Consider the following 22,515-nt stretch of genomic DNA (forward strand, 5'->3'; position numbering starts at 1 on the left):
AGGAAATGTGGCTTCTGTCCCAGTTTTTAGAGAGCGCCGACTAAAAACTGTGGGAGGTGCTTTTTTATATTTTACAAAGCAGGGATAGTTAGCAGTTATTTCAAGTAAGCAATTTAATTAACAGGCAAGCTACTGGGTTTAAAAATGGCATGTTATGTATGTTCTAGCCTGTTCTGTAATTCTCTGCTGAGGAGCACTGTCATTCTGTGCGCTCGCTTGAAGTAAAACTGTAGTCCTTCTTCTATTTTCATGAAATGTCCCAGTTTTTGGCTTTAAAATTCTGGTCACCCTAGACTAGGGTAATTTGTGCTCTTGGACGGTTTTTGTACTCTTGTGCATTGTTTGTCTGCAGATGTGTTGTTGATGTCAGGGGTTGTATGTGCACGTGGATGTGTCAGGGCGTGACCTGCTACTTTGAGGATGTGGTCCACACTGGGCCACCTCAGTGTCATGTTGTGCACCATGTCCTGTATTTTGGCTGCAGCCATGCTATTGGTCATGCAGTGTCACTTGCATCGTCAGTGTGGCTCACAGAGACGCGGCTTTGCTGGATTCAGTAAATGTGCATGGGTAGGTTGTGGGATTGGTGATAGGGAGGGGGCCCCTTTGTGCACATTGTGGACGGGGCCTACTTAGTGCTTCTATGTGTGCTGTAGTGTGCCAAGGGTATCAGGGACATGTTCCACAATCATTGTGGGTGTGCAGTGTGCTACACTTGATTGTGCATGTGTGCCAATGTGCCCATCTCCCTCCGTCCCCCCAGTCACTGGTCGTTACTCACCCTGTTGCTGTTGGGTCAGGTCATGTCGAGCTGTGTCTGGGCTCCCGACTCCTTGCACCGTCTCCACATTGATGACTGTGGCCACGATTTCCTCCAGCTCATCCAGCTCCTCCTGTGGCGCAGGACTCCCACATTCAGTCACCCTTGCTGCCTTCCAGTTGGCAGAGAGTTTCGGTTTGGTTTGGCTTTGCACATCATGCCAGCGCCTCTTGACCTCCTCCATTGACCTCCTCGACACTCCGACTGCATTCACGTTGTTGACGATGGACTGCCATATTTCCGTTTGTGTTGCCAATGTCACAGGGGAGGTGACGAACAGTTGTTGGTAGTGCCCTATCACCTCCGCGACGATGAGCCGGTCTTCCTGCGGACTGAACCCTGTCTTCCTCTTCCTCTGCTCCTTGCCCTTCCCCGAACATGGGGTTCCTTGATGGTACTCCGTGGGGCTTGCGGGGTTCAAGTTGTCTTCTGCACTCGGTCCGGGTGTATCCATGGTGCTACGCAGTTAGATTTGGTTTTGGTGTGTTTTTTTTTTGTTGCTTTTATAGTGCATTTTCCCGCATGATGCATGGGAATTGCAGACCTGTCACTGGTTGCCGCAGATTTTTGTATCGCGATTTCGACTGTTGCAATTTTTTTTGAGTTTGTGTTTCGCATTTTTTTCGGCGTCGCATTGATTTTTACGCTGTCATTTGGCGCATTATCCTGCTACTATCGCATGGTGCCGCTGGGTTGGGAATACAACGTTAAAACTGTGTTTTTTTGTCGTGATAGACTGCAATGTGCAAAGTTGTGTTAAGCTAATTTTGCAATGTTTATCACACGTTCTTGAGAATATCCCCCCATGTGCATTGCATCACAATTTATGCGGTCGGGACCGCCGACCCGGGGTCGGTCGATCCCGAATCCTCAATGATGTCGGTCAGAGGCAACTCCGACTGACATTATAATCAGGCCCTATGTGTTAAGAACGGTCAAGAGAAACCCAAAGTCAGGATATGCATAATTATCAGTCATTAGTCTGTACTAACAAGACTTTATTAATCCCCATAGGAGCCCTTCTTTGCAATGTTAGAATAACAACAGATTGAGAAAAAACACAAAAGGTTCTAAAGTCTAAACCCATGACTTACAGCTTGCATGCAGCTCCCTGATGTTGGGAAATGTATCTGTGTGCTATATGCTTGCGACTTATGAACTGGAAGTAAAAAAATGATACCAGTGTCAAAAAATGGCTGTATTTTTCTATTATAAATATGGCACTGTGTCCACAGGCCACCTGGTGCAAGATGCCTGCTGTTTGTAAATATGACACTTTGCAATGGAAGAAAATGTAAATAGTGAGTTTTATGCAGTCCATATAAACATAAAGTTAATTCTTCATTTTAATGTTCTCCCCTTTAAAAGTGTCGCGTTTACACACGGCTGACATCTTGCTCCCAGAGGCTGGTAGAAATCTAAAGTGCAGAAAATGTTCCAGATTGTGACCATTTGCGCAGAACATATTTCAGCACTTTAAATTTCTCCCATTTAAAAAATGGCTGTCTGCTTGTGTTATACATGTAATGTCTACCAGCCACTGGCATCTTGCACTTGGTGGCCTGGGGAAACAGTGCATATTTATAACAGAAAAATACAGCCATTTGTTTAAATGGGAGGAATTTAAAGTGAAGAAACATGCTTCATAAAATATTAAGATGTAGTTGGCTTAATTGAAAGTGGAGAAAAACATCGACTCAATGTTTAATAGAAATAGTTTTCTTCACTTTAAATTTTGCCCATTAAAAAAAAATATGTATTTTCAGTTATAAATACAGCACAGAGTCTAGTGGCCAATGGGAGCAAGAGGCCTGCTGTTTGTGAATGTGATACTTTGAAATGGGAGAACATTTAAATGTAGAGTTAACTTTAAGTTAACTCTTCATTTTAATGTCCTCCAATTTAAAAGCATTTAGAAACATAATTTGGTTCTATTACTCCGATATTGAGTTAACAAGGACTTTTACTTAAGTTTAAAAACCTCAGTTTTTCACCTCTGTGCATTGGGTCATACATCTGACTCCAGCACTTGTTATATTCAGGCCCTGCTATCTGCAGCCTGAAGATCATGATGTAAAATAAACATAACCTTCCCTTAACTTTAAAAGGAACATGTGACCTCTACTTATTTAAAAATGTACTCAAGGCTGTGAGTCACTTTGAAGGTGCGTGAGAGCTACTGGTAGCTTGTGATTGACTGGTTGGAGACACCTGATCCAGAATAATGCAACGCAGCACAAATCACTGCGTTGCTCTACTTTGCCCCATGGAGGCATTCTACAGGTAGAACATAGGCGCTCCCCTGCATCCAACCATGGATATTGGTGCATTCTCAGATTTACCATTACTCGTAGACCTGGGAATGAGTCAATATACTACGCCTCCCCACATGAGGTGTAACGAGGTGAAATATCTTTATTTGTCCTCGTTTTTCCTCCTTCTAGGTGTGCCGCATTCTGTAGCACACTTAGATAGTAGAAAATGCCTCAGATTTGTTTTTGTGCAGGAAGGTCCCCCTTCCTGCACAAAAATATTCCTGCTAACAATGCAGGCATCCTTGCACCATGGCGCAAGGTTGCCTGCGTTCCCGCTAGGCAGCCTAAAGGGCACCAGCACAAAGAAAGGACAAGAATGCGCTGTATAATGTTAAATATGGTGCATTCCTACCCTTTCCTTTTCATGCAGCACAGCGCAATAAGGTGACTTGCTGCGCTGCGTGAAAGTTTGATAAATCTGCCCCTTGGTTTCTATGAAAGCATGGCAGGAGCCCAACTTCAGTAAACAGTGGTGTTTGTTTAAAAATCCCTGGCTGGGACCTGGGGCAAAAAATGTGCAGACAGGCATCCTGGAAAACTGGTTTCTCCTGAAACCGGAAAGGGTACCTCAGTTAGGTAAAGCAGCTGTGAAACAAATGCAGGAAGATGGATGTAGGAGATGTTGACAAAAACATCAAGGAGCTATTCTTGAGCCCGACATTTAAATTGTATTGATCTCTCAAAGGTGTAAACTAAGACACTCCATCACAGACACACACAGGCAAACACAAACACTGTCTAGTAGTGAAGTGACTTCATGGATTTAGATGGGGTGATGGGGTGGTAGACCTTTGAAAAGAGGATACCCACTTTATCCAATCAGCACTGCTACCAATCGGAGTCACCTATTGGTTGCCAGGGAGGTGACTTATGTTGATGATGAAAGGAATAGCACTTTGGGTTCTCTTCGACCAGACAGAATGTTACCTTAACCCCTTTGGTGCTTATGACGGCCCCCAGCCGTCATGCATCACAGTGCTCGCCCGCCCACTTATTAAAATTGCCGCAAAGGCGCAGAATCGCGGCCGCGCCCAAGGGGTTAAAATATGCAGGCTTTGATTCATAGACACGTATGTGGTCAGTGGACCAGAGCACAACAGGTGAAGATGTAATTGACAGAGGAATATATATTTTCCATACTAAACCATGCTTGCATAATAATTAATACAAAGCACAATAAAATATATGGATCCCGCATCCAACAAGTACCCTTCTATTAATGATGGTGACGGTGGAGGTTTTTGTGACACAAATTTGATGTTTTTTTACACATAATTGTCAAAAACGATTTAAAAAAGGCAATGTGTATTTAACTTTGTGTTGTCTATTTTTTCCCTTCAATTATAGTGATTTTAAAACAGCCTTGAGAAAGCCTCATAGCTCTACTCGGAAAGGTGAAAAATGTGTTAAGTGTAACAATTTCACTAATCGCATTTTCAGAAAGGGGCACTTTCTATTTCATTACCATGGATGAATGAATACATTTTTCTCGAAAGCAGTGAAGACTCTAATTTTCATATGAAAGAGTGCTTCAAGCTTCTTCCACAACAATCTGTCCAAGTGGAGAACCGAGGAGCCCAAAGAAATTTCTTTAATGACAGTTTCTGACTCAAATGGCAGTTCTATCCCATTAGCCCACTGTAAACCCTACAAAGGTCATGTGAAAGACGATGTCACATTTGTATTTTCAAAAAAAATTAAATTGATATATATGAATGTGCTGAACGCATTGAAGATCATTCACAGTTATGTGGCCTATTAAGTTAACTTTCCTAACTACTCTAAGCGTAACATTCTGTGAACAATATTTTTTAATAAATAGTGAATTATGGATCGATTTACAAATCTATTTTGCAAAATCACAGGGTTTAAAATCACAAATAAAGTGTTTTGAAACCTACAAAACCCATTTTATGAGTCAAAAAACTGTTTCCAACTTGTAAAAAGGTTTTTGCTACACACTGCAAATTGTAACTAGGAAGGATGTGAAGGGGGCATTCCCTACTATTTAGAAGTCACAATGGAATATATCAATGTTTTGAGGCTGTAAATCCAGTTTTAACCATTATACTGACATCTAAAGGGGAGGGGGGTTGTATATGATCTGCAAATGGAAAAAGACTCCCATTAAAAATCTTTTCAAGCAGCCTCGGGGTAGCAGGCAGTGATCTAAAGCATGCTTCTTAACCAATGTCCCAGTGATCCCTAGGGGTCCAAAACGCCTACTCAGGAGTCCACAATCGCTTAGAAAATTAAATATTAACAGATTAACAAAGCGTTTAAAAATAAAGAGGCAAAATGTAAAAGTCCACATTTTAAAACGTTGTGTATTTATGAATGAATTTGAAATTGGAGGCTAAAAATGAAGTTGGTTTCCTCAGATGGGTTTGTGGGAGCAGTGCAAATGTATGAAATAGATTATGTGTATGGGTGCCCTCAGTGGAATATAGAAAACGTCCACCCTTTTTGTTAACATTTTAAATTTTCAAAATTTGTTTGATAATTAAATTAATTATTTCACCATTTGTGCGTTTATTTGATGAGCGCTTCTGTCTATGTTTTTGTGTACTACAGTTCAAATCATTGAAAAGGCTAATGCTGGTGTTCCTAACTTCTTGAAATTACTCTGTGGGGGGGTCCCTAGATTCCAATAATGATTCACTTAGGGTCCCCGAGTTCCAGTAATGATTAGGTGGGGTTGCACAGAAGTCAAAAGGTTAAGAGCCACCGAGCTAGAGGATGCTTGTGATTTCCATACTTTATATGATAAGATTGCAAAGTGTTTGGATTTGAACTATACTAGGTGCCCCTTGTATACAAATTTGTTTCTCTGAAGAAATCAAATAAGAGCGGAACACGTGTCAGGAGCTGCTTTTACTCATTTCAGGTTGGCTTGGTCAGTATTAAACAAATTCAGAGATGCATTAATGTGCTTGTCATTGTAAAACTCCTTGTGGCATTTCACAAATCCAAAGATGGAAAAACATTCACAAATCCAATGATGGAAAAAGACACATTAGAGTTGGGCCGATTTGCAATGCTGTTTGGATTGTAGATATGTGAAAATAAATCATTCCCTTGGAATATTATCAAAACCTCTCACTCAAATGCACTCATGCACACTCAACCGCACTATTGTGCTCACAATCAATGCAACGAAAATCCAATGGTTATGAATGCAAGTACATCTTAATGGTAAAATCATACAACAGTGTAATTAGCTCAAATACAAATTTATTTATCATCAATTCATAAAAACAATAAATTCGTTAATTCAATTTCTTCATAAAATCATGTCCTACCCCATAAAAACATGTACAAATTTATACACAAAAAACATTAAAAGAGACAAAAAAACCTGTGTTGTTAACCTGACTCATCAGGATGATAATTCTTAGGAATCTTTACAACTAAGAACGCTACTGAGACAAACAAGGGGTATACATATTAACATGTATGTAGACACCTTCGTGTTCCTACCAGCATGTATATGAGTTCTCCGCCATGCTTCTCTTAACAAAGTCTTAATCCTCGTCCATGATCCTATTAACATGTATGAGGTCTCCTTCATGCTCCTGATAACAAACATATGAGGTTTTCTCCTTTCTCCAATAACTTCTATGAGGCCCCATCCATGTTCCTATCAGCATTTACATTAGGTCTATTGAGTGCCCCCAATATGGGTAGACGAGAGGTTCCCCCGGTGCTTTTTCATATATACAGAAGGTTTCTCTCCAATCCATTCGTTTAGAAGGCGTAAGACCCAGAGATACATGCACATACATTAAAGGCCCCAGTATTGTTCCTATGTGAATATATGATAACACTCATCAACATGCCTATGCGCTTGAACATGGGGTCTTCTCTGTGCATGTCTGTGAATAAATGGATAATGAACAGCCGTTCAACCTCACTGCACATTCACCCATGCACATACAAAGCCATCACTACCCCGGGGTGATTCATTTCGAGTACCGCTTTTTCCATAATTTATTCTAAAATCTGATATTGTTTTGTTCAGGAATTCCTGATCTAATTCACTAACTTTATCCGAAGGAAGAACGCCTCCATACATTTTTCTTTTACTCAAGCTCACTCCCTTCCTTTTTTACCCCTTCCCTTACCCCATCACACCTTAACCCGTACCATTATTCTTACCATTACTACTTATCTGTCTGCTGCCCGGATTTTTTAGGCCTATGTTTTTATCATCCTGATTTTGTCAGCGAGATTGTTACATATTGAGGTCTTTTTAAGCTATTAGCACGTCCCCAACCATAGGGTCAAATGTTTTAGCACAACTTAATATGGCACAGCATGGCATAACAAAACGTATGGCGAGCCACCCTCGATGCTCACAGATGCCACTTTGAGCTCTCCTCAGGCCTTCTAAAAATCTCTTTCATGCGTGTCCTCGGCGCTTCTTCTGGATGTCGTGTACTAAGCGCTCTAAACACGTCACTGGCCCACGCTGCAGCCTGGCAGTGATTCCACGCATACCTTAGGAGTGCCCACTCCAAACCCCCATCAGACACTTACGAGATCATTCCACAATTCATATCCAGTCAGTAAAAGCCCCCCACGGTGTGACAGACACGTGTTGAGGTTAATTTCAAAGGCCAGCCAATGATGGCTTTGTGATGCGCACAATGACGTCAGAACCTGCAGCAGGAGTGTGGAGACCTCGGGGCTAGCTGTGTGATCAACAGCCCCCGGCCGGATAACACCTGAGGAGGCCCGGATGAAGGTTCTGTTTACTTGAGACATGGGAAGCTGCCTTTCCAGACAGCGGGTAAGAACCCTCCCTGTCCATATGCCGCGGCCTACACCACTGCATTCACCCACCGCGGGCTTAGACCCCGTTCTCTAAATATTAGTGTTGGACTGGCCTGTCGGGCATACTGGCACTGCCAGGTGGGCTGGTTTGAAAGGATCCGCCTTCTCTAATTCCCACTGCTAGACTGGTCTGTCTGGCACTTTAGCACTGCCCTATTGGCTGTCCAGAAAGGCCAAGGGCCTCATTTATGAAAAGTGACGCATCGCTGCGTGAAAACAGCGATGCGTCACTTTTCACTTCGCCCTCCTTGCGACACCAATGATGCGTCATATTTACAGTATGACGCATCATGGCGCAAGGAGTTACAGATACATCACTATTTCTGACATATCTGTATGGCGCAAAAGTGACGCATTGCTGGAGTGTGTCACAAAAGTGGCGCAACTCCAGCAATGTGTCCACTCCTTTCACATGGGGCACGCCCCATGTGAAAGGGCCTGCGTCAGTCTTACGCCTGCTGTGAGGCAGGTGTAAGAAATTGACGCATTTGTGTCATAGAAGTGGCGCAGTGAAATCTTATAGATTTCACTGCGTCATTTCTATGACCCTATCTTGCGTCAGAACGCCCCCCCCGCATACATTATACCTGGCGTAGATATAATGTAGCGCAGGGGTTTACAAAGTGACGCATCTACCTAGATGCGTCACTTTGTAAATATGGTGCAACAAGGCACATCTTTTACGCTGCTGGTGCGTCACAAAAAGTGACGCACCTGCGGCGTAAAAGTGACTCACGGCCTCATAAATGAGGCCCCAAGTGTGTGGCAGTCCAGTGGACTTGTTACACGACCAAACACCAGCCCACATACGGGCCCTTTCAAACCGGCCAGTCTTGGAGTGCCACAGTGCCTGATAGGTCAGTCCAATACAGCAATTTCCTACCTCTCTCCTGAAATTAATTACATATAGTAAAAATAATTAATTTGAAAAACAATTGTCAGAGTGAAAACCATAGAATTTAAAATTCTAATAATGACTTCTAAATCTCATTTTCATGTTATGGGATTCCAAAAATACTCACCAAGAATGAATGTAGTGTCACAGTTCACTCACACATGCACTTGTTCTAGAAAACTTTGCAACATCAATATGTGCTAAAAATAATAAGTGGGACATCTGCTAGTGAAAAAGTGACACAGTCAAACTTCCAAAAGATTGTCCCAATCAGCCCGATGAATTGAGGTGTGAGTATTTGGAAGATCTCACGTTTCTGTCTCGGCTATTTCAGAGCTCTTCCTCAAAAGCAAGACTTGCCTTTGGCTCTGAAAAGAGCTGTCTCTTCCCTTCAATGTCTAGAGAGCTAATGGTGTATCAGAAGCTTCTGAGCAGGGGTGTCAGATGAGGGCTCCATTCAGCTTTAGGCAGTAAGAAAAAGCCTCAGTTTGAAGGTGGTGTTCATATGTTAGTAAAAAAGAAAAAAATACAAAAATGACCCATTGCAAAAATAAGTAAAAAACGAAAAGTGGAAGCAGAATTTAAAGGAAAAATTCCCACCCTAAGTCTTGGTGCTGACAGGGCTGGCTTTAGGGTGGTGCGACCGGTGCAGCCGCACTGGGCGCCAACCTGGGTGGGGGCACTGATCCTCACAAGGGGGTGGGGGCGCTGTGTTTAGCAATAATTTACCATTTAAAAGCAGTTGCTGCAGAGTCTCTTGTGCATCCAGCTTTCAGGCTGCAATAAAAATGTCACAATAACTCTTGTAAATAATGTGCTGTCAGAGACATTAGAGTTTTGTCTTGCCATAAACTAGCAGGAAACGGCCTTTAGAACGCGGCCTTAGGCACGCGTTCCATTTCCCCGCAAGCTGAACGCCTCTTGCCTTAACCACACATATGCCATAACCACGCATATGCGTGATGAAGGCAGTTGGCGTTCTAGCTGTCTGAGTGGATGGGCAGGGAGAGGTACCAGAAGGATCATTGCAGGAAGGACCAGGTCGTGGCATGGTAAGTTGGGCTCTGGCCATGGGGAGATGGGGGTAGGTTTTAGTGCTGGGGATGGTTTAGGGTCAGGGTGGGAGGCTGGGGTCAGGGTAGGTTTTAGGGCAGAAAGCCGAGTTTTAGGGCTCATCCTGCCATGAGTAGTTTTTAGGGATCAGGGCAGGGGTGCTGGGGACGGGGTAGTTTTTTTGGGCCGGGGATAGGATTTAGGGCTCAGAGTTAAGGGTTGTGGTAGTTAATAGGGCTGGCACGGGTTGATTACAAAGCTGGAGGGCAGAGTTTTAGGGCTGAGGAGGGGGGGGGGCTGCGGTGGAATCTCTACCACACATTTACCTTCACCAATCATACCTTTACAATGAAATTCATTGTAAAGGCATGCGTGGTAAAGGCATGGCTGGTAAAGATGCGGCCATTGTAAAGACTGCGTGGTTAAGGCATGCGTGGTTGTGTCATACAAGCTAAAGTAGTGCAGAGGGTTATTATGCCTGCTGCAAAGAACATATCTGTATTCTATGTGGATTAGTAAAGCCAGGCTTTACCATTACTTTGAAAAAATTAAATATGAAAGAGTAGTTATGGAGAGATGAGGGGCACTACTTTAGACGGCTGGTAGTGAGGAAATCATGAGAAGGAGGTCATTGGGGCGGGGGAGGGAAAAAAATTGTTGGACCGGGTGCCACCAGAGCTAAAGCCAGCCCTGGGTGCTGAAGTGGACTACTTTAATAATGGAATAATGTGAGAGAGAAAGTTGTGTTCTGATGAGCAGGACACGTTATTGCAGGAATATGCACAAACTGTTTGTGTGTGGTGACGGTGTGATAATGCAAGATGACAGACTGTACCTCTAAAACAGTACGCAAAAAGGTATTTAGATTGGCCCATCAGACACCTAGGTTTGAACATGACAAGCGTGTTAAAAATGTTGGATCTGTTTATTGCTCTTGCATTCAAAGTTATTTTATCTTGTTGGAAAGATAATTCTAAGCTTTCTGTTCATACTTGGTGGAATTTTATTTGTGATGAACACAGGATTGCTATTGCTTCATCCTCTTCTGTTCCCCTTAAAATCAAATCCGATCTACTCTGGACCCCCTTTTCCACTTATCTTTCTTCCAAATCTCCTACTTGATTACCTTTTACTATTCCCACATGTTAAATCTTGTCCTCTTTTTCTTTTTCTTCTTTTCTTTCTTTCCTTCCTTCCTCTTTCTTTTCTTTTCCCCCTATATCTTCCTATTCCCTCCCTCTTTCCCCCTCCCAATATTCACTTCTTTCTTATTACATACGTTTTGTAATCCTTATTAATATGTACTTTCTTCCAATATTTATGACATGTATATTGTTTTCTATTTTAAAAATGATTAATAAAAATCTCTTAAACAAAAAAAAAAAATGTTTCTGATGGTCAGGTCTTTTTGAGCAGGTATCAGCATGGGTAGTGAATTGCATGGTGAGTAAGGAAGGGGAGAAAAGATTGAAGGTGGTTATGATTTACCTCCATTTCATTGGGCCATTTATGAGTCTTCCTGAATCTCAGTGCTTCACTGCTGTTGTCGAGGATGTGAATGCCAAATGGATTGAAATGGTGTTCTTTAGGGAGATAACCTCTAGCAACAAAATCCAAGTTCTGTGAAGGCCCCAGGAATGCATCATCCCGGCATTCACTATAATTCCAAATTCAGTCAATAACTCGGATACCAACCAAATTTAGAATTGCACGGCCCTCACCATTAGTGCTGTTATTGGCATCTGTTATGCAGTTAAACTGTTGCCAGTGAATCAACCTTAAAGGCTGAAATGCTGCGTTAGCCATGCTTGCTATGAAACTTGTACTCTACAGATCACACGACATGCCGTATCACATAAAGTGAGCACTGAGAGTGCATAGTTAAGACACAGGGCCGTATCACGTAAAGTGAGCACTGAGAGTGCATAGTTAAGACACAGGGCCGTATCACGTAAAGTGAGCACCGAGAGTGCTTAATTAAGGCACAGGGCAGTATCACATAAAGTGAGCACTGAGAGTGCTTAGTTAAGTCAGAGGGCAGTATCACATAAAGTGAGCATCGAGAGTGCTTAGTTAAGACAGAGGGCAGTATCACATAAAGTGAGCCCTAAGAGTGCTTAGTTAAGACAAAGGGCCGTATCACATAAAGTGAACACCGAGAGTGCTTAGTTAAGACACAGGGCTGTATCACATAAAGTGAGCACTGAGAATGCTTTTTAAGAGACAAGGCCATATCACATAAATTGAACTCTGAGAGTGCATAGTTAAGTCACAGGGCCGTATCACATAAAGTGAGCACTGAGAGTTCTTAGTTAAGGCATAGGTATTTATCACATAAAGTGAGCACTGAGAATGCATAGTTAAGGCACAGGGTCGCATCACATAAAGTGTGTACAGAGAGTGCATAGTTAAGGCACAGGCTTGTATCACATAAAGTGAGCACTGAGAGTGCTTAGTTAAGACACAGGGCTGTCACATAAAGTGAGCACCGAGAGTGCTTAGTTAAGACACAGGGCCGTACCACATAAAGTGAGCACCGAGAGTGCTTAGTTAAGACACAGGGCTGTATCAGATAAAGTGAGCACCGAGAGGGCTTAGCTAAGAGAAAGGGCAATATCACATAAATTGAGCACCGAGAGTGCTTAGTTAAGACACAGGGCCGTATCACGTAAAGTGAGCACCGAGAGTGCTTAGTTAAGACACAGGGCTGTATCAGATAAAGTGAGCACCGAGAGGGCTTAGCTAAGAGAAAGGGCAATATCACATAAATTGAGCACCAAGAGTGCTTAGTTAAGACACAGGGCCGTATCACGTAAAGTGAGCACCGAGCTTGCTTAGTTAAGACACATGGCTGTCACATAAAGTGAGCACCGAGAGTGCTTAGTTAAGACACAGGGCCGTATCAAATAAAATGAGCACAGAGAGCGCTTAGCTAAGAGACCGGGCCATATCACATAAATTGAGCTCTGAGAGTGCATAGTTAAGACACAGGGTTGTATCACATAGAGTGAGCACTGCGAGTGCTTAGTTAAGGCATAGGTATTCGACACCTAAAGTGAGCAAAAAGAGTGCTTAGTTAAGAGACAGGGCCATATCATATAAAGTGAGCACTGAGAGTCCACAGTTAAGGAACAGGGTCGCATCACATAAAGTGAGCACCGGAGGTGCTTAGTTAGGATACAGGGCTGTGTCACATAAGGTGAGCTCTGAGAGTGCATAGTTAAGACACAGGGCCATATCACATAAAGTGAGCACTGAGAGTCCATAGTTAAGGCACAGGGTCGCATCACATAAAGGGAGCACCTAAGGTGCTTAGTGAAGATACAGGGCCGTGTCACATAAGGTGAGCTCTGAGAGTGCATAGTTAAGACACAGGCCCGTATCACATAACGTGAACATTGAGAGTGCAAAGTCAAAACACATGGCCCTATCACATAACGTAAGCCTGTGAGCCCTAAATTTAGAGACAGTTTCTGCCACAGTTTTTGGGTGACTGATGCCCTAAATAGTATAAGAGCTGGAGCGAACTATTTTGCCACTTTAACCAGTGGTAAATGGTTGATTGAGAAATGCCTCTATTGTTTTTGTCTGGTAATATAGCAGCATTTGTTGATATACCAAAAGTAGCAACATAGCACAATAATATACAAAAAGCAAAATGGCACAAATTATATCAGGGCACGGCACAACAAAACAGTAAAAATAGATTGCAACAAAGCAAATGCAGGAAACACAACAAAATCCCATTGCACCAAAAGAGCACAAAATCACAGCTGCACAAAAAGCAACACTACATATCACTGCCACTACAACATTTCACACAAGTATCCACAAACGTTTTCTTGTGACACATTACCACCTCCAGATTCCTGTTTTCATAATACAGCGGTAAGAGGTGTTTGGAACAAGTACTGCCTTATTTTACCATAAGGACATGAAATAGCACAAGTCAAAAATATTTTGTGATCAGACCCAGATGTCACACTTGAGGGTGACTTCATTGTGCTACATTTATTTTATTTTAACAATGTTTTATCACATACCCTCCAAGTGCCTGAAACATCACCTTATAGTGTGATCTACTTTGCTTTTATACACCCCTCCAACCGCGGACGTTCAGTGGAGGTGTTTGTTTGATAGATGCAGAGGCCACAAGCCCCTTCACCTAATACTTAACCAGTCCCACAAGATGGGGTATTGGAACAGGATGAAGGCCACTTAAATTCTCTCAGAGGAGACTTCACAAGGACATTTAAGAAGGAAATTACAGATTAATCTGGTTTTGGACCCGACTTGCGACAGTCAATATCTTATCCCACATAGGCACCTTAACACCTCCGCTGCGGCGACTATTCCGCCGCAGTGCTAAAGGGGCGGCGTGACCATGCTGGTGACGGAACCGCTCAGTCACCAGCCTCGGTTGAGGTGTGCTCATGACGGAGCAGTTTCGTCATGGCCCCGTCCGCTCAATAGAACGCGCCACGCAGGCGCATCGAGCGGGCCATGACGGAACTGCTCCGTCATCAGCACAGCTCTACCGCGGCTGATGACGGAGCGGTTCCGTCATCAGCGCGGAAGGGGTAAAGATGGCCCTGGTAGACACCTTACATCTATTTGTGGCAGTTTTATATAGAGCGAGCTCGCCCTACTGCATTGGAATGCTTTACATGAGCACCAGAAGCATTACATGAGGTCACATTCTATTTTTTAGGCACAGGGAGATTCTGAGGGTCTGATTCACAAGGGTAAACTTACACGTTTATCTAAGTTTACTTTTTTCAGTATTTACAAGCAAACAATCTAATGGTTACTCTATTGCTGAAGTCCAGGAAGATAACTTTGCACATAAAACGATAGGCCTGTCCTTTTCAGGTGTGGCGTTCTCTGCCCCAACTGTGGCGTTTCTGCAGTCATAAAGTTACTATTAAGTCATTGTTTGTGAATACTGAAAAAGAGTACCTTTGTGAATCAGGCCATAAGTAATTTGTCCAGAATCATATGATGTTCAGCCGACGCCAACATTCAAGCCAGTTCCCCAGTTCCAAAGTCACCAGTTCTGGCCGTAACACCAGATTTCCTCCCCCTACCCAGCCCTTCAGTCATTTTACAGACACAATTGTAAAAATTACTCCATGCCGAGAGAGGTGTTAAGAGTGCATTATAATCACATGTAGTCCACACTCACATATATTCTGTGGGACTAATGTTGAAAATGACTGCAGGGATAATTGCATATTTTAATATCCTCACAAACTAATTAAATACATAAGTGTTTAGATATGTAACTGATAGAATTGTGATGCTTAGATATTAATATTTCATGAGGAATGTTTGCTAATGTGTTCACGGATAATTGGTACAATGAGAAGTTTACTAAATAATAATCATGTTATTACTGTATGAATTACTAAAGTATTTGTTGAAAATTTGAATTATTTATTTGCAGGGACGTGCACATGATGTAACCCGTGCACAAGTTAACTTAGCCTAACCTATGGGCCTAAGATGTATTTGGATTCAAGCTCATGTTTTAGTTTAACATTTGAATTTCTATTTTATTCTTGCAGTAAAAATGTTGCATGTATTTCGTATTCCCACTGCAGGGGGACAAGACTTCATTAGTAAGAGAAAAAGGTCTTTGTTCTTGGTAGGTAGTGATGTAAGAAAATGCGATAACAAGATAAGAGGAGAGTTCTCATGGGAGAAGGAGACGAGACCAAGGACGGCTGAAGTAAAGATTTATGGTATTTGAAAGGTGGTGAAAAGAAGCCAATGTGTGCTGGTAGAATGGAAATTTGCTAAGTACAGTTTGTGGGTCGTTTTTTGGATGCAACTGATGTTATGATGCTACGTAGTGAGGGATAGTTAGCATTCTGACAAAGAAGACCTTGAGGTACAGACCTCCACTTTGGTAGTGTGGCTTTATGCTACTAGACTCATGTTAGAGTTTATTCTATGAAGGGCTCTGACAGCGGAAACCTTTCTATTTTCACCTTTTCTTCGATTTCTGCTTTAGTTTGGGTTGTCACTGTCACTTAAGTATAGTGTAGTGACAGAAGGAGCATCTATGTTAATTTTCAATGACAAATTAATGCAATCTAACACAAAGTTTTGTTTTCTCTTACTTGCCTAGCCATAATCAAATTAGTTGTTTTTCTTTTTGGTAAATAAGGTAAATTGCTTCAGAAGATTTGGTTTCCTGTTGTTTGTATTGTATTTCTATATGATAATGCTTGGACTAGTTTATATTAATCTGTTTTTGAGTCTAGTTTATATTAATCTGTTTTTGAGTCTGAATTTGGAGTAAACTTACTAAATTGAGACTTGGGGGTCGATTCCGATCCGGTAAATTTCCGTCCGTACGATTCGCATCCGGAGCCGTTTCCGTACGACTTGTACACACACCGTACAACTCGCCGAGTACGGTCCGGGCCAGGGTATCAGGACGCGATTCGTACGGTCCACGTCAGGTAAGGGCGATTCATACGGAAAAGCGCACATTCACATACACACCGAACGGTGCGTACCCCTCCATGATCGCAGAGGTACGCACCGTACCCCTGCGATCATTGGGGGATACGCACCGTACACCCAGCGGACATGGGGTACGGTGCGTACAACCCGAGATTGCGGGGTACGGTGCGTACACCCCAAGATCGCGGGATACGGTGCGTAAACCCATTGATCGCAGGGGTACGCACTGTACCCCTGCGATCATGGGGGGTACGCACCGTACCCGGGAGGGGCCGTTCCGTACCTGTTTCGGGGCGAACTCTGCTTTTACGGCTGTTTTCAGCTCCCATAGAAAAAGGGACGTACGGCGCGTACCCAACACGAATCGTACTTGCCGGTTCGGAAAAAGCAGCCGCGAACCGTACAGATGTCGCATACAGCGGGTTCCGAGGGAGAATCGTACGGGGATTTCATTCGTACGGTCCCTGTACGATTCGTACGGAGTCCAGCTCCCGGTACGGATCGTACTTCGTCGTACGTACGGGGGACGTTGCAGGGTACGATTCGTACGGGAAAACTCTACGAACGGCAATTCGGAGCGCTTTTTACCGGATCGGAATCGACCCCTATGTGTTGAATTGAGTTATTGTGCAACTAAATTGCCTACACTGTATTTTGAGATTAAAAAGAAAGTTTTTCCCTTTACCACTCATGTGGCACAAAAAGATAGTCGGCTAAGTGTTACTATGTAATAGGGCCCAGGCTCCATCAGCATCACAGTTGGCTAGGGACGGACTGGCCTACAGGGCAATCAGGCAATACCTGATGGCTGGCCTGACAATTCAGTGTGTGGGCTGGTTTTTAGCAGTTGTCGGACGGTTTTACCGGCAGGTGGGCTGTTTTTTACTGTTGATTTCGCTAATATTACCACTTTATTTTCAGCTATCTGCTTCGCTAATGGGAGCCACTTTTATTTTGGTTCCAGAGCCTATTTTATGTGGCAGTCTGCCCTTGCATGTAGCTGACTTCTCCCCACCCAAACAAACATTTATAGAGGCTTATGCCTCGCATCAATTACAGCACTCCTTGCCTTCCAGTCGTGCATGCCTGGCATGTGATTGAGACTATATGAGTCTGACAAAGTATTTAAAGGCAGAAGCTGTTCAAGGGCTGCTTATTTATGCACACCCCTTTCAGTTAGGTGCACAAAGCGTGTTCTGCTCCCCTTCCTATTGTCGCTATCCTCCAAATAAAGTAAGCAAGCATGCAGGAGATGGTCAAATGAAAAGATGACAATGGCCTCTACTGCTTTACATTTTTGGCAACTATAGCGACTCGTAATCTTCTCATTTACGGATATTAGGATTTGTAGGTCACTTTACCCTGTGTGTTAGAGGTTTCTCGGCCTAGTAGTGTGGATGGAACTGTCTGTATGTGGTGCATTTAAGGTACATTACACCAGTATCATTGGACAAAACTTTGCAAGCTTTGCAGGATTTTAGACTATTAGTCATGTGACTTTAGCTGTACTCACCCACGTTTTTTTAGGGAATGCTGTGGTAAATTGTAAACATATTAGACCATTAGTGCCTTAGCCCAGTAATCTATCTCATTGCCATTGTATGTGACCTGTAGAAATCACATACATCTCCAAGGGTGAGAAACAAAGTTTTCATTCAGTCGCATTGAACCAGCTTGTTATTTTGAGACGAGCAAAGTAGACTGAAGGCTATGCGTTGCATTACATATAGAATTATGTATGGGTAACAGTGAATTACAGTGACGTTTTACTTACAGAATTGGTTATGATTGACATGAAATAGACAACAAGAGTGATGCTCCAGTTGTCTATGATGTCACTCAGAGCCCATGTGTGAAAAAGAATTTGGTTTTTACCCATTTATAATTTTATGTTATGTATCCCCCCACCCAAAACATTTACTCAGTCAAAGAAGCTGTTCTTTTAACATTATAAATAAGGGCTTAACCCCTTCGGGGCGGATGACGAGCTCAGCTCGTCATGGGCGTAACCTGCGCTACGCGGATGACGAGCTGAGCTCGTCACGTAACGCGGGTTTTTTTAAATTGCAGCGCGCAGCGGGAAAACCGCTAGCGCGCATGCAGTTAAAGAAATCTCACTATGCAAACTGCTGTTGATTAAATAAATAGGACTGCTTAAATGTGTCGCACATTACACACACACACAAGCACACACACACACACACACCTACCCACCAAACCCACCCCCACACATATAATTATGTGCTTTTATATCGAAATGATCGAAATTGATGTTTGTCGAGCTCTATGAGTAGTGTAAGTAGTTTATAGCTGCCAGCAAAAAAGATCATTAAACATCTGTTAGAAGTTAAAATGTACTGCTCCAGAATGGAAATCAGCTTTGTCACATTGTCGGTGCCAATACTTCTTGCTTTAAAAGAATATTGGATGGTAATTTGAATCATTACAAATAGCATGGTAATCGATATGTTTTTGTGTGGAAGCAAAGAACTGTAGAATAATATTAATGTAGGTAAAAAGGTCCAGTGACAGTTGAACTGCCAAGCCCGACCTAAAAAACCCTGTTAATGACAGCCGCCCTCCCATCTTTGCAGCTGCCAGAGAAAAACACCATCCATTATTTAGTTATCTAAGAAAAGAAACTTTAATAGCATTACAATGTCATGTGTGTGCCCCTGCAGAGTCAGGCAGCTGGATAGATAAACAAAATGATCATAGCTGTGTGATGAGCAAGCACTTTTTTGTGGAAGCACATGTCTGCCCAATCAAAACATGTACTGCAGGCTCCCAACATGTGGGCGGAGCAAAAGACCCTCTCCTGGTGATTCTCACATAATTGTATGGCGACAGCTGCGCTGTCAAGCCAAACCATAACAACAAATATTTCAGCCTCCCCTAGGTCCGTGTGTGGCAGTGACAGTGATTCTCAGCATGCAGCGTGCGTAAGTGACCTATGCCTCGAAAAAGGCCTGCTGACGTAACTGGCTCTACCCAGCCCTACTTGCTTATCGAGAGCACAAACATGTTGCACGCCAGACACTGTTCCTTCTCAATTGACCTTTCAAAAGACGCAGGTCTCAATTGGCTTGCTCCCTACCACCTCCCAACCTCCCCGGAGACACAAGCCTTGCATGTGGCTGTTTCCGGGCCTAACTGACCTTTAACCCCTTCCATGCTGATGACGGCCACCTGCCGTCATGCATCACGGTGGGCGTGTGCTGATGACGGCTGGGGGCCGTCATGAACCCGCCCACTCTTCAAAACGGGAGCACAGGTGCAGAATCGCGGCCACGCCCAAGGGGTTAAACGCAGGGTTCATAATTGCTAAAGGCTCATTAATTTTTTTTTTATTCTTCTGCTTGAAAACAAAGACATATGCTTTGCACCTCGTATGATGACAAGAGGGTTAATTTGCAATATGTACATAGTGAGCCTTGATAGTTCAGAAGGCAAATCTCTAGTACCCAATCTTGCATGAACTGCTCTTTTATGGCCAATCAAGAACAGTCTACATGTGCCACCCTCACTAGCCCTCCCATCCTGGAGTTCCTCCCCAACATCTAGTCGCCCTCGTCCTCTATACTCACTCCAGACCCCCAACCTTTCTCCCATTTCTTGGGCCAGCCTCGCGCCTTATACACCACTTGTTCCGCCCCCTGGCACCAGTCTAGGTCAGCCTTCCACGCAATCTCTCCCAGCAGGGCCATGGTCCCCCATGCTCTTGCTATATTCGCTTTAGAGACACCTGCAGCCAATCTCAGCCGACCTTTGTGCACCTGGGCCAGTCCTGCTCCACCCTCACCCCCAGGAGTAGCCATTTTGCATCTACAGGCTCATTCATGAATAACACCTCCGGTCCAAAATAGTTTGTATTTTGATACGTTGGTCCTGAATTTATAAAGGCATAAAAAGGACTACTGTGCCAAATAGCAAACAAAAAGCATGGACTGGATAAGCTTCTCGCACATGGACCTGGGAAAGATGAGAGCTCTGTGATTGACCGTCAGTCAAAGGTGGCCTTTCCAAACCACAGGTCTGACATGTGACTGACTCTGCTCCACTTCTACCAGCCTTTGAAAACGCACAGGCATGATTGTGTGAGTCTACTTTAGATACATTCAACGCTCAGACGCAAGAGTTTCCAGACAATCTTACCAGCCTCTAAAATGGACGAATAATTGTTATCCATCTGTACAAGTCTTTGACCCATTAACAGATGTTTTCCCAGAATTACTAGACTTTCAGGGGCACTGGCTTATTCACAAATCCTTCCACACCTTAGGTCACTCCACCTCTACTTTTGGATAGTACTTTGAGTGATTACAAAGTCTCAGAAGATCCTACTGACTAGAAGGGGGATTGGTCCAATTGGTTCAGTCCATAAGAACTAACTCTCATAAAGCATGACGTTACTAAGGAAAGCCCAGGTCTAGACATTTGCAGAGAAATATGTCCATTAAAACAGCATGTCCACCCGAACTCTCAAGTGCCAGGCCCACTCATGATTAGCTTATCCAGTACAGGTTTTTGTCTTTGTTTTTTGGGAGCTGTAGGCCTGTTTATGAAATTATGAAATCAAGACTGCTGGTGTCAGAATACAAACAGTAAACCTGGACTGGATGAGCTGGTCACACATGGACCTGGGGAACCTGAGAGCTGCATTACACATGCTGTTAAAATTCATACATTGAAACAGGTGACGTCATATGTCTGTTTTGAGTATGAGAACTCACTAAACAGGCCTTGATATTTTTGCCCAATGATAGAGTTGTGCCCCCGTTGTTTAATGAATTTTGATAATATGTCCTAAGAAGAAGTACCTTCAGCTCTAAAGTAGCTCTTCCAGCCCAATTCTAAACTTTGCATTCTGGGAACTGTAGTCTTGGTTTTACAATAGCATCTACAGGTACAGTAACAGAAGTCAAAGAAAAAGCTTAGACCGGATGAGCTGCTCAAGAATGGAATCGGGAAGAGGGAGCTCTCTGAGTAACATGAAAATGCACTATTGCACACCATATTTCCAGAGGATTTTTCAGGGGGATCCATCCTACTCTTTTCTATCCTTAACCAGGCAACTGTTCAAAACAAAGTCAACCACTCACAGATTATGGGCAGTTTTACTTCTGCTCTTTAGCTTCATGCCTGAATTTAGTATGGTAAGACAGACAGTCCTGTTCTCTTGGGTTGGAGTAAATATAGGCAAGACCTGCCAAGGCTGAACAAATTCCAGAATGTGATATGTTATTCCTGTAAAACTGACTGTAATTGTGTGAGACCAGGTGAAAGGAAAAGTGCTTTCCTGTATTCTTTTAAAAGTATTATACCATGCATTTTAAATTGATATACGTTCTTGTTTGTAGCTGACTCCTGCCTATAAAACGTTGCTCCAGAACAGCCCTGAAGGTAATGCGGAAAAAAAGAGCAAGAAAATTCAAATAAAACAACAAGAAACGGTAAATGCAAAGCCAATGTCTTCTGAAATAGAGCTACAAAGTAGTTTAAATAATTCATAGCTTCCAAGTTAGCCCATGTCATGTCTTGCACCATTAGCCAGCCCTGATTTTCTAGACAGCAGCTCTTGGCGTGCTTGGGTTTTTGAGTCCTTATTTGAAATTATAAAAGCAAAAAAAGAGGGTCTGATCACAAATGAGCCATAAATTGCAATTCCTGTACAAACAGCGTTTGGTCAACCATGCCGGAATTTAGCAAGGGGAAAATGACGGGTATTTACTGGAACATACATATTTTGGTCCGGTACCCACCAAATCCGTATGTTATTCCACAAAAGGATGGAACAGATGATCATTATGGCACCTGATAAATTCCCAAAACTCATGTCGAATCAGATCCAATAACTATTGGTCTACGCATGGTTGGTTATTATTGGTCTACGCATGGTTGGTTATTTACTAAAGTTTTTCATGGGCGCTTTCAAGGCGCAAAGCATTGCATCAATTTAGCTGACCAGTAGCGGCTTCTACCGGACAGTAGTGGCAGACAATGCTGATGTGGTGGGGCAGAGAAGGATGGGAAGGGGTTAAAATAAAAAATAAAAAATAATCACGTATTTTCCTGGTGACTGCCTTTCCTCAGTCCTTGTCCTCTTCAGTTGATAAAACAGG

General features: G+C 43.0%; 1 protein-coding gene across 1 annotated transcript in view; it reads right to left on the reverse strand.

Moving 5' to 3' along the window:
• GRM2 (glutamate metabotropic receptor 2) overlaps positions 1-22,515 on the reverse strand; it is a 238,903-nt gene that overhangs the window by 105,378 nt on the left and 111,010 nt on the right. The window lies entirely within an intron of this gene.

Source organism: Lissotriton helveticus, chromosome 9, assembly GCF_964261635.1.
Source record: "Lissotriton helveticus chromosome 9, aLisHel1.1, whole genome shotgun sequence".
Classification (NCBI taxonomy): Eukaryota; Metazoa; Chordata; class Amphibia; order Caudata; family Salamandridae; genus Lissotriton; species Lissotriton helveticus.